Source organism: Oncorhynchus gorbuscha, linkage group LG02, assembly GCF_021184085.1.
Source record: "Oncorhynchus gorbuscha isolate QuinsamMale2020 ecotype Even-year linkage group LG02, OgorEven_v1.0, whole genome shotgun sequence".
Classification (NCBI taxonomy): Eukaryota; Metazoa; Chordata; class Actinopteri; order Salmoniformes; family Salmonidae; genus Oncorhynchus; species Oncorhynchus gorbuscha.
Window position 1 is genome coordinate 29340652 of NC_060174.1, and position 11963 is coordinate 29352614.

Here is an 11963-nt window from a genome sequence, read left to right on the forward strand (position 1 = left end):
GCTCTCTCTCCCTGCCCCCCTTCCTCTATTGCTCTCCCTCCCTGCCCCCTTCCCTCTATTGCTTCCCTCTATTCTCCCTGCCCCCTTCCCTCTATTGCTCTCTCTCCCTGCCCCCTCCCCCTACTCCCTGCTCCCCTTCCCTCTATTGCTCTCTCTCCCTGCCCCCTTCCCTCTATTGCTCTCTCTCCCTGCCCCCTTCCCCCTCTCTCTCCCTGCCCCCTTCCCTCTATTGCTCTCTCTCCCTGCCCCCTTCCCTCTCTCCCTGCCCCCCTTCCCTCTATTGCTCTCTCTCTGCCCCCCTTCCCTCTATTGCCCCCTTCCCTCTATTGCTCTCTCTCCCTGCCCCCTTCCCTCTATTGCTCTCTCTCCTGCCCCTTCCCTCTATTGCTCTCTCTCCCTCTCCCCTATTGCTCTCTCTCCCCCCCCTTCCCTCTATTGCTCTCTCTCCCTGCCCCCTTCCCTCTATTGCTCTCTCTCCCTGCCCCCCTTCCCTCTATTGCTCTCTCTCCCTGCCCCCTTCCCTCTATTGCTCTCTCTCCTGCCCCCTCCCCCTGCCCCCTTCCCTCTATTGCTATTGCTCTCTCTCCCTGCCCCCTTCCCTCTATTGCTCTCTCTCCCTGCCCCCTCCCTCTATTGCTCTCTCCCTGCCCCCTTCCCTCTATTGCTCTCTCTCCCTGCCCCTTCCCTCTATTGCTCTCTCTCCCTGCCCCCTTCCCCCTCTCTCCCTGCCCCCTTCCCTCTATTGCTCTCTCTCCCTCTCTTCCCTGCCTCCCTTCTCCCTGCCCCTTCCCTCTATTGCTCTCTCTCCCTGCCCCCTCCCCCCCTTCCCTTCCCTCTATTGCTATTCTCTCTCCCTGCCCCCTTCCCCCCCTTCCCTCTATTGCTCTCTCTCCCTGCCCCCTTCCCTCTATTGCTCTCTCTCCCTGCCCCCCCTATTCTCTCTCTCCCTGCCCCCTTCCCTCTCTCCTCCCTGCCCCCTTCCCTCTATTGCTCTCTCTCCCTGCCCCCCTTCCCTCTATTCTCCTCTCTCCTCCCTCTATTACCCCCTGCCCCCTTCCCTCTATTGCTCTCTCTCCCTGCCCCCTTCCCTCTATTGCTCTCTCTCCCTGCCCCCTTCCCTCTATTGCTCTCTCTCCCTGCCCCCTTCCCTCTATTCTCTCTCTCCCTGCCCCCTTCCCTCTATTGCTCTCTCTCCCTGCCCCCTTCCCTCTCTCTCTCCCTGCCCCCTTCCCTCTATTGCTCTCTCTCCCTGCCCCCTTCCCTCTATTGCTCTCCCTGCCCCCTCCCTATTGCTCTCTCTCCCCCCTTCCCTCTATTGCTCTCTCTCCCTGCCCCCTTCCCTCTATTGCTCTCTCTCCCTGCCCCCCTTCCTCTATTCCTCCTCTCTCCCTGCCCCCTTCCCTGCTCTCTCCCTGCCCCCTTCCCTCTATTGCTCTCTCTCCCTGCCCCCTTCCCTCTATTGCTCTCTCTCCCTGCCCCCTTCCCTCTATTGCTCTCTCTCCCTGCCCCCTTCCCTTTATTGCTCCCTCTCTCCTGCCCCCTTCCCTCTATTGCTCTCTCTCCCTGCCCCCTTCCCTCTATTGCTCTCTCTCCCTGCCCCCTTCCCTCTATTGCTCTCTCTCCCTGCCCCCTTCCCTCTATTGCTCTCTCTCCCTGCCCCCTTCCCTCTATTGCTCTCTCTCCCTGCCCCCTTCCCTCTATTGCTCTCTCTCCCTGCCCCCCTCCCTCTATTGCTCTCTCTACTCCCCCCTCCCCTGCTCTCTCTCCCCCCCCCTTCCCTCTATTGCTCTCTCTCCCTGCTCTCTCTCCCTGCCCTCCTTCCCTCTATTGCTCTCTCTCCCCCCCCCCTTCCCTCTATTGCTCTCTCTCCCTGCCCCCTTCCCTCTATTGCTCTCTCTCCCTGCCCCCTTCCCTCTATTGCTCTCTCTCCCTGCCCCCTTCCCCTATTGCTCTCTCTCCCTGCCCTCCTTCCCTCTATTGCTCTCTCTCCCTGCCCCCTTCCCTCTATTGCTCTCTCTCCCTGCCCCCTTCCCTCTATTGCTCTCTCTCCCTGCCCCCTTCCCTCTATTGCTCTCTCTCCCTGCCCCCTTCCCTCTATTGCTCTCTCTCCCTGCCCCCTTCCCTCTATTGCTCTCTCTCCCTGCCCCCCCTATTGCTCTCCTCCCTGCCCCCCTTCCCTCTATTACTCTCTCTCCCTGCCCCCTTCCCTCTATTGCTCTCTCCCTCTCCCCTATTGCTCCTCCCTCTTCCTCTATTGCTCTCTCTCCCTGCCCCCTGCCCCCCCTCTATTGCTCTCTCTCCCTGCCCCCTTCCCTCTATTGCTCTCTCCTCTATTACTCTCTCTCCCCCCTTCCCTCTATTGCTCTCTCTGCCCCCCTGCCCTCCTTCCCTCTATTGCTCTCTCTCCCTCCCCTCCCCTGCCCCCCTCCCCCTTCTATTGCTCTCTCCCTGCCCCCCCTCTATTTCTCTCCCTATTCCCTCTATTCCTCTCTCCCTGCCCCCCTTCCCTCTATTGCTCTCTCTCCCTGCCCCCTTCCCTCTATTGCTCTCTCTCCCTGCCCCCTTCCCTCTATTGATCTCTCTCCCTGCCCCCTTCCCTCTATTGCTCTCTCTCCCTGCCCCCTCCCCAATATTTATCTTACTCCCTGCTGCCCCTCCCTCTATTGCTCTCTCTCCCTGCCCCCTTTCCCTCTATTGCTCTCTCTCCCTGCACTCCTTCCCTCTATTGCTCTCTCTCCCTGCCCCCTTCCCTCTATTGCTCTCTCCCTGCACCCCTTCCCTCTATTGCTCTCTCTCCCTGCCCCCCTTCCCTCTATTGCTCTCTCTCCCTGCCCCCTTCCCTCTATTGCTCTCTCTCCCTGCCCCCCTCCCCAATATTTATCTTACTCCCTACTCCCCCTCCCTCTATTGCTCTCTCTCCCCCTGCCCTCCTTCCCTCTATTGCTCTCTCTCCCTGCCCCCTTCCCTCTATTGCTCTCTCTCCCTGCCCTCCTTCCCTCTATTGCTCTCTCTCCCCCTGCCCCCTTCCCTCTATTGCTCTCTCTCCCTGCCCCCTTCCCTCTATTGCTCTCTCTCCCTGCCCCCTTCCCTCTATTGCTCTCTCTCCCTGCCCCCTCCCCAATATTTATCTTACTCCCTGCTCCCCCTCCCTCTATTGCTCTCTCTCCCCCTGCCCTCCTTCCCTCTATTGCTCTCTCTCCCTGCCCCCCTTCCCTCTATTGCTCTCTCTCCCTGCCCTCCTTCCCTCTATTGCTCTCTCTCCCCCTGCCCCCTTCCCTCTATTGCTCTCTCTCCCTGCCCCCTTCCCTCTATTGCTCTCTCTCCCTGCCCTCCTTCCCTCTATTGCTCTCTCTCCCTGCCCTCCTTCCCTCTATTTCTCTCTCCCTGCCCCCTTCCTTCTATTGCTCTCTTTCCCTGCCCCCTTCCCTCTATTGCTCTCTCTCCCTGCCCCCTTCCCTCTATTGCTCTCTCTCCCTGCCCCCTTCCCTCTATTGCTCTCTCCCTGCCCCCTTCCCTCTATTGCTCTCTCTCCCTGCCCCCTTCCCTCTATGCTCTCTCTCCCTGCCCCCTTCCCCTATTACTCTCTCTCCCTGCCCCCTTCCCTCTATTGCTCTCTCTCCCTGCCCCCTTCCCTCTATTGCTCTCTCTCCCTGCCCCCTTCCCTCTATTGCTCTCTCTCCCTGCCCCCTTCCCTCTATTGCTCTCTCTCTCTCTCCCCCTGCCCCTTCCCTCTATTGCTCTCTCTCCCTGCCCCCTTCCCTCTATTGCTCTCTCTCCCTGCCCCCTTCCCTCTATTGCTCTCCTCCCTGCCCCCTTCCCTCTATTGCTCTCTCTCCCTGCCCCCTTCCCTCTATTGCTCTCTCTCCCTGCCCCCTCCCCAATATTTATCTTACTCCCTGCTGCCCCTCCCTCTATTGCTCTCTCTCCCTGCCCCCTTTCCCTCTATTGCTCTCTCTCCCTGCCCTCCTTCCCTCTATTGCTCTCTCTCCCTGCCCCCTTCCCTCTATTGCTCTCTCTCCCTGCCCCCTTCCCTCTATTGCTCTCTCTCCCTGCCCCCTCCTTCCCTCTATTGCTCTCTCTCTCCCTGCCCCCTTCCCTCTATTGCTCTCTCTCCCTGCCCCCCTCCCCAATATTTATCCCCCTTCCCCCTCTATTGCTCTCTCTCCCTGCCCTCCTTCCCTCTATTGCTCTCTCTCCCTGCCCCCTTCCCTCTATTGCTCTCTCTCCCTGCCCCCTTCCCTCTATTGCTCTCTCTCCCTGCCCCCTTCCCTCTATTATTCTCTCCCTGCCCCCCTCCCCAATATTTATCTTACTCTCCCCCTCCCCTATTGCTCTCCTCCCCCTGCCCTCCTTCCCTCTATTGCTCTCTCTCCCTGCCCCCTTCCCTCTATTGCTCTCTCTCCCTGCCCTCCTTCCCTCTATTGCTCTCTCTCCCCCTGCCCCCCTTCCCTCTATTGCTCTCTCTCCCTGCCCCCTTCCCTCTATTGCTCTCTCTCCCTGCCCTCCTTCCCTCTATTGCTCTCTCTCCCTGCCCTCCTTCCCTCTATTACTCTCTTCCCTGCCCCCTTCCTTCTATTGCTCTCTTTCCCTGCCCCCTTCCCTGTATTGCTCTCACTCCCTGCCCCCTTCCCTCTATTGCTCTCTCTCCCTGCCCCCTTCCCTGTATTGCTCTCACTCCCTGCCCCCTTCCCTCTATTGCTCTCTCTCCCTGCCCCCTTCCCTCTATCGCTCTCTCTCTCTCCCTGCCCCCTTCCCTCTATTACTCTCTCTCCCTGCCCCCTTCCCTCTATTGCTCTCTCTCCCTGCCCCCTTCCCTCTATTGCTCTCTCTCCCTGCCCCCTTCCCTCTATTGCTCTCTCTCCCTGCCCCCTTCCCTCTATTGCTCTCTCTCCCTGCCCCCTCTCCCCCCTGCCCCTTCCCTCTATTGCTCTCTCTCCCTGCCCCCTTCCTCTATTGCTCTCTCTCCCTGCCCCCTTCCCTCTATTGCTCTCTCTCCCTGCCCCCTTCCCTCTATTGCTCTCTCTCCCTGCCCCCTTCCCTCTATTGCTCTCTCTCCCTGCCCCCTTCCCTCTATTGCTCTCTCTCCCTGCCCCCTCTCCCCTCTATTGCTCTCTCTCCCTGCCCCCTTCCCTCTATTGCTCTCTCTCCCTGCCCCCTTCCCTCTATTGCTCTCTCTCCCTGCCCCCTTCCCTCTATTGGTCTCTCTCCTGCCCCCTTCCCTTTATTGCTCTCTCTCCCTGCCCCCTTCCCTCTATTGCTCTCTCTCCCTGCCCCCTTCCCTTTATTGCTCTCTCTCCCTGCCCCCTTCCCTCTATTGGTCTCTCTCCCTGCCCCCTTCCCTTTATTGCTCTCTCTCCCTGCCCCCTTCCCTCTATTGCTCTCTCTCCCTGCCCCCTTCCCTTTATTGCTCTCTCTCCCTGCCCCCTTCCCTCTATTGCTCTCTCTCCCTGCCCCCTTCCCTTTATTGCTCTCTCTCCCTGCCCCCTTCCCTCTATTGCTCTCTCTCGCCCTGCCCCCTTCCTTCTATTGCTCTCTCTCCCTGCACCCCTTCCCTCTATTGCTCTCTCTCTCCCTGCCCCCTCTCCCCTCTATTGCTCTCTCTCCCTGCCCCCTTCCCTCTATTGCTCTTTCTCCCTGCCCCCCCTCCCCAATATTTGTCTTACTCCCTGCTCCCCCTTCCCTATATTGCTCTCTCTCCCTGCCCCCTTCCCTCTATTACTCTCTCTCCCTGGCCCCCTTCCCTCTATTGCTCTCTCTCTGCTCCCCTTCCATCTATTGCTCTCTCTCCCTGCCCCCTTCCCTCTATTGCTCTCTCTCCCTGCCCCCCTCCCCAATATGTATCTTACTCCCTGCTCCCCTTCCCTCTATTTCTCTCTCTCCCTGCCCCCATTCCCTCTATTGCTCTCTCTCCCTGCCCCCTGCCCCCTCTCCCCTCTATTGCTCTCTCTCCCTGCCCCCCTTCCCTCTATTGCTCTCTCTCCCTGCCCCCTCTCCCCTCTATTGCTCTCTCTCCCTGCCCCCATTCCCTCTATTGCTCTCTCTCCCTGCCCCCCTCCCCTTGGTGCGAAAAGTGCAAATCAATCACAGAACAACAGCAAAGCACCCTGTGAAGATGCTGGAGGAAACAGGTACAAAAGTATCTATTTCGGCCATGTTCTGTTATAATCTCCACCTGGCACAGCCAGAAGAGGACTGGCCACCCCTCATAGTCTGGTTCCTCTCTAGGTTTCTTCCTAGGTTTTGGCCTTTCTAGGGAGTTTTTCCTAGCCACCGTGCTTCTACACCTGCATTGCTTGCTGTTTGGTGTTTTAGGCTGGGTTTCTGTACAGCACTTTGAGATATCAGCTGACATAAGAAGGGCTTTATAAATCAATCTGATTTGATATCCACAGTAAAAAAAAGTCATATATCGACATTACCAGAAAGGCCACTCAGCAAGGAAGAAGCCGCTGCTCCAAAACCGCCATAAAAAAGCCAGACTACGGTTTGCAACTGCACATGGGAACAAAGATCGTACTTTTTTGAGAAATGTCCTCTGGTCTGATGAAACAAAAATAGAACTGTTTGGCCATAATGACCATAGTTATGTGAGTAAAAAGGGGGAGGCTTGCAAGCCGAAGAACAGCATCCCAACCGTATACTTCCAAAGTTGTGGCAAAATGTCTTAAGGACAACAAAGTCAAGGTATTGGAGTGGTCATCACAAAGCCCTGACCTCAAACCTATAGAACATTTGTGGGCAGAACTGAAAAAGTGTGTGCGAGCAAGAAGGCTTACAAACCTGACTCAGTTACACCAGGAGGAATGGGCCAAAATTCACCCAACTTATTGTGAGAAGCTTGTGGAAGGCTACCCGACACGTTTGACCCAAGTTGAACAATTTAAAGGCAATGCTACTAAATAATAATTGAGTGTATGTAACCTTCTGACCCACTGGGAACGTGATGAACAAAATAAAAGCTTAAATAAATAATTCTCTCTACTATTATTCTGACATTTCACATTCTGGTGATCCTAACTGACCTAAAACAGAGAATTGTTTCTAGGATTAAATGCCAGGAATTGTGAAAAACTGAGTTTAAATGTATTTGGCTAAGGTGTATATAAACTTCCGACTTCAACTGTATGTTTACATGGCCAATGTAAGTGAAATAGATAATAAACTAAAGTGAAATAAACAATAAAAAATGAAGAGTAAACATTAAACTCACAAAAGCTCCAAAAGAATAAAGACATTTGAAATGTCATATGTATATAAACAGTGTTGTGACGATGTACAAATTGTTAAAGTACAAAAGGGAAAATAAATAAACATAAATATGGGTTGTATTTACAATGGTGTTTGTTCTTCACTGGTTGCCCTTTTCTCGTGGCAACAGGTCACACATCTTGCTGCTGGGATTGCACATTGTGCTATTTCAACCATGGGAGTTTATCAAAATTAGATTTCTTTCTAATTCTGAGTGTGTAATCTGAGGGAAATATGTGTCTCCAATATGGTCATACATTTGGCAGGAGGTTAGGAATTACAGCTCAGTTTCCACCTTATTTTGTGGGCAGTGAGCACATAGCCTGTCTTCTCTTGAGAGCCAGGTCTGCCATGGTGTCCATTCTCAATAGAAAGGCCATGGTCACTGAGTCTGTACATAGTCAAAGCTTTCCTTCATTTTGTATCAGTCACAGTGGTCAGGTATTCTGCCACTGTGTACTCTCTGTTTAGGGCCAAATAGCATTCTAGTTTGCTCTGTTTTTTTTGTTAATTCTTTCCTATGTGTCAAGTAATTATTTTTGTTTTCTCATGATTTGGTTGGGTGTAATTGTGTTGCTGTCCTGGGGCTCGGTGGGGTCTGTTTGTGTTTGTGAACAGAGCCCCAGGACCAACTTGCTTAGGGGACCATTCTCCAGGTTAATCTCTAGGTGAAGGCTTTGTTATGGAAGGTTTGGGAATCACTTCCTTTTAGGCAGTGGTGGAAAAAGTACCCAATTGTAATACTTGAGTAAAAGCATAGATACCTTAACAGCAAATGACTCAAGTAAAAGTAAAAGTCACCCAGTAAAATACTACTTGAGTAAAAGTCTAAAAGTATTTGATTTTAAATATACTTAAGTATCAAAAGTAAAAGTATAAATAATTTAAAATTCCTTATGTTAAGCAAAACAGATGGCACCATTTTCTTGTTTTTTAATTTACGAATAGCCAGGGGCAAACTCCAACACTCATATATAATTTATAAACAAAGCATGTGTTTAGAGAGTCCGCCAGATCAGAGGCAGCCAGGATGGCCAGGGATAATTGCGTGAATTGGACCATTTTCCTGTCCTGCTAACCATTCAAAATGTAACAAGTACTTCTGGGTGTCAGGGAATATGTATGGGATTTAAAGTACATTATTTTCTTTTGGAATATAGTGAAGTAAAAATAAAAGTTGTAAAAAATATAAATAGTAAAGTACAGATACCCCCAAAAATGACTTAAGTAGTACTTTAAAGTATTTTTACTTAAGTACTTTACACCACTGCTTTTAGGTGGTTGTAGAATTTAACAGCTCTTTTCTGGATTTTAATAATTAGCGAGTATCGGCCTAATTATGCTCTGCAATCATTATTTGGTGTTTTACGTTGTACACAGAGGATATTTTTGCTGAATTCTGTATGTAGTCTCAATTAGGTGTTTTGTTCATTCTTGGTTGGTAAGCGGACCCAAGACCTCACAACCATAAAGGGCAAAGGCTTCTATAACTGATTCAAGTGTTTTTAGCCAGATCCTAATTGGTATGTCTTATTTGATGTTCCTTTGGATGGCATAGAAGGCCCTTCTTGCCTTGTCTCTCAGATGGTTCACAGCTTTGTGGAAGATACCTGTGGTGCTGATGTTTATTTTTATGGCTAGTGCCACCTGGCCAAGATAAAGCATAGCAGTGTGAACAGACAACACAGAGTTACACATGGGGTAAACAATTAACAAGTCAATAACACTGTAGAAAGAAAAGAGTCTATATACATTGTGTGCAAAAGGCATGAGGAGGTAGGGGAATAATTACAATTTTGCAGATTAACACTGGAGTGATAGATGATCAGATGGTCATGTACAGGTAGAGATACTGGTGTGCAAAAGAGCAGAAAAGTAAAGAAATATAAACAGTATGGGGATGAGGTAGGTAAAATTGGGTGGGCTATTTACCGATAGACTATGTACAGCTGCAGCGATCAGTTAGCTGCTCAGATAGCAGATGTTTGAAGTTGGTGAGGGAGATACAAGTCTCCAACTTCAGCGATTTTTGCAATTCGTTCCAGTCACAGGCAGCAGAGAACTGGAATGAAAGGCGGCCAAATGAGGTGTTGGCTTTAGGGATGATCAGTGAGATACACCTGCTGGAGCGCGTGGTATGGGTGGGTGTTGCCATCGTGACCAGTGAACTGAGATAAGGCGGAGCTTTTACCCAGGCCTAGGTATGTATTGTTGACTTCCACTGAAGCTCCTCCCCCTGTTGGGGCGGCGCTCGGAGGTCATACTCACCGGTCTACTAGCTGACACCATCCCTTTTTCTTTTCTGTTGGTTTTGTCTTGATTGTTTTCACCTGTTGCTTACTTTGGTGCATCAATAGTCTATTTAAACTTCTAGTGCCCGTCTGCTTTTGTACGGGCTTATCCTTACTGTCAGTGGTGAAGTTGTTTTTTGTCTGCTTTTGTACGGGCTTATCCTTACTGTCAGTGGTGAAGTTGTTTTTTGCCTGCTTTTGTACGGGCTTATCCTTACTGTCAGTGGTGAAGTTGTTTTTTGCCTGCTTTTGTACGGGCTTATCCTTACTGTCAGTGGTGAAGTTGTTTTTTGTCTGCTTTTGTACGGGCTTATCCTTACTGTCAGTGGTGAAGTTGTTTTTTGTCTGCTTTTGTACGGGCTTATCCTTACTGTCAGTGGTGAAGTTGTTTTTTGTCTGCTTTTGTACGGGCTTATCCTTACTGTCAGTGGTGAAGTTGTTTTTTGTCTGCTTTTGTACGGGCTTATCCTTACTGTCAGTGGTGAAGTTGGTTTTTGTCTGCTTTTGTACGGGCTTATCCTTACTGTCAGTGGTGAAGTTGTTTTTTGTCTGCTTTTGTACGGGCTTATCCTTACTGTCAGTGGTGAAGTTGTTTTTTGTCTGCTTTTGTACGGGCTTATCCTTACTGTCAGTGGTGAAGTTGTTTTTTGTCTGCTTTTGTACGGGCTTATCCTTACTGTCAGTGGTGAAGTTGTTTTTTGTCTGCTTTTGTACGGGCTTATCCTTACTGTCAGTGGTGAAGTTGTTTTTTGTCTGCTTTTGTACGGGCTTATCCTTACTGTCAGTGGTGAAGTTGTTTTTTGTCTGCTTTTGTACGGGCTTATCCTTACTGTCAGTGGTGAAGTTGTTTTTTGTCTGCTTTTGTACGGGCTTATCCTTACTGTCAGTGGTGAAGTTGTTTTTTGTCTGCTTTTGTACGGGCTTATCCTTACTGTCAGTGGTGAAGTTGTTTTTGTCTGCTTTTGTACGGGCTTATCCTTACTGTCAGTGGTGAAGTTGGTTTTTGTCTACTTTTGTACGGGCTTATCCTTACTGTCAGTGGTGAAGTTGTTTTTTGTCTGCTTTTGTACGGGCTTATCCTTACTGTCAGTGGTGAAGTTGTTTTTTTGTCTGCTTTTGTACGGGCTTATCCTTACTGTCAGTGGTGAAGTTGTTTTTTGCCTGCGCATTTTGTTGTATGTTCTTTTCATGGGTTTTGGAGACATACTTGATGTATGGTCATTGCCTGATTTGGCTAGACCAAGCGTAATAAACACATTCATTTGGAAGTATTGCTCTCTGCGCCTGACTCTACACCCACCACTCATAGAAATCTGTGACAATTGTTTTTTGTGTGCTCTACGGCAACGGTATCTAGATGGAATGTGTATTTCTGGTCCTGGCAACTGGACCTTTTTTGGAACAACATTATTTTTGTATACTGAGATTTACTGTCAGGGTCCAGGTCTGATAGAATCTGTGCAGAATATCTAGGTGCTGCTGTAGGCCCTCCTTGGTTGGGGACAGAATCACCAGGTCATCAGCAAATTTGACTTCAGATTCTAGTAGGGTGAGGCCGGGTGCTGTAGACTGTTCTAGTGCCCTCGTCATATTCGCTGATATATATGTTGTAGAGGGTGGGGCTTAAGCTGCATCCCTGTCTCGCCCCACGGCCCCGTGGAAAGAAATGCTTGTGTTCTTTTGCCAATTTTAACCACACACTTGTTGTTAGAGTACATGGATTTTATAATGTCATGTTTTTCCCCCAACACCACTTTCCATCCATTTGTAAAGCAGACCCTCATGCCAACTTGAGTCAAAAGCTTTTTTGAAATCAACAAAGCATGAGATGATACTCTCTCTCCCTGTCCCTCCCCTCGATTGCTTGCTCTCCTTGCCACCCCACCCCTTGTTTTTACCTTCTTCATTACTCATCACAGGGTTCCTATTTCCCTTCATCTTTGAGAATTTGTCCTCTCTTACTATTCTGTATCTGCTCCATGCCACTATTCTCTATCTATTCTTCTGAAAAAAGAAAAGCACTAACATTTGCAACTTATTTACTGTTGGTGAAAATAAACTTTCAATACAGATACAAGTAAAACCACTGGCTGAATAAGACATGTTATTTTCTAATGGAGGATCTGCTAATTGAGATTTGCATGAGCGTGATGCTATATAAATGGTAAGGCACTAAATCGGGTAGTGCTGCTGGGGGACACCATGTTTACGCCAAGCTTTTTACTAGATCATGGCCCAGAGGCTGCACTGGCAACCACAGACTGTTTTAGGTCCTTCGTCATCTTATTTGAGTAATTCCAGGGCCTTTCTGAGGATGACAAACCCAGGCTTGAGTAATTCCATGGCCTTTCTGAGGCTTGACAGACCTAGGATTGAGTATTTCAATGGCCTTTCTGAGGAATGACAAACCCAGGGTTGAGTAAT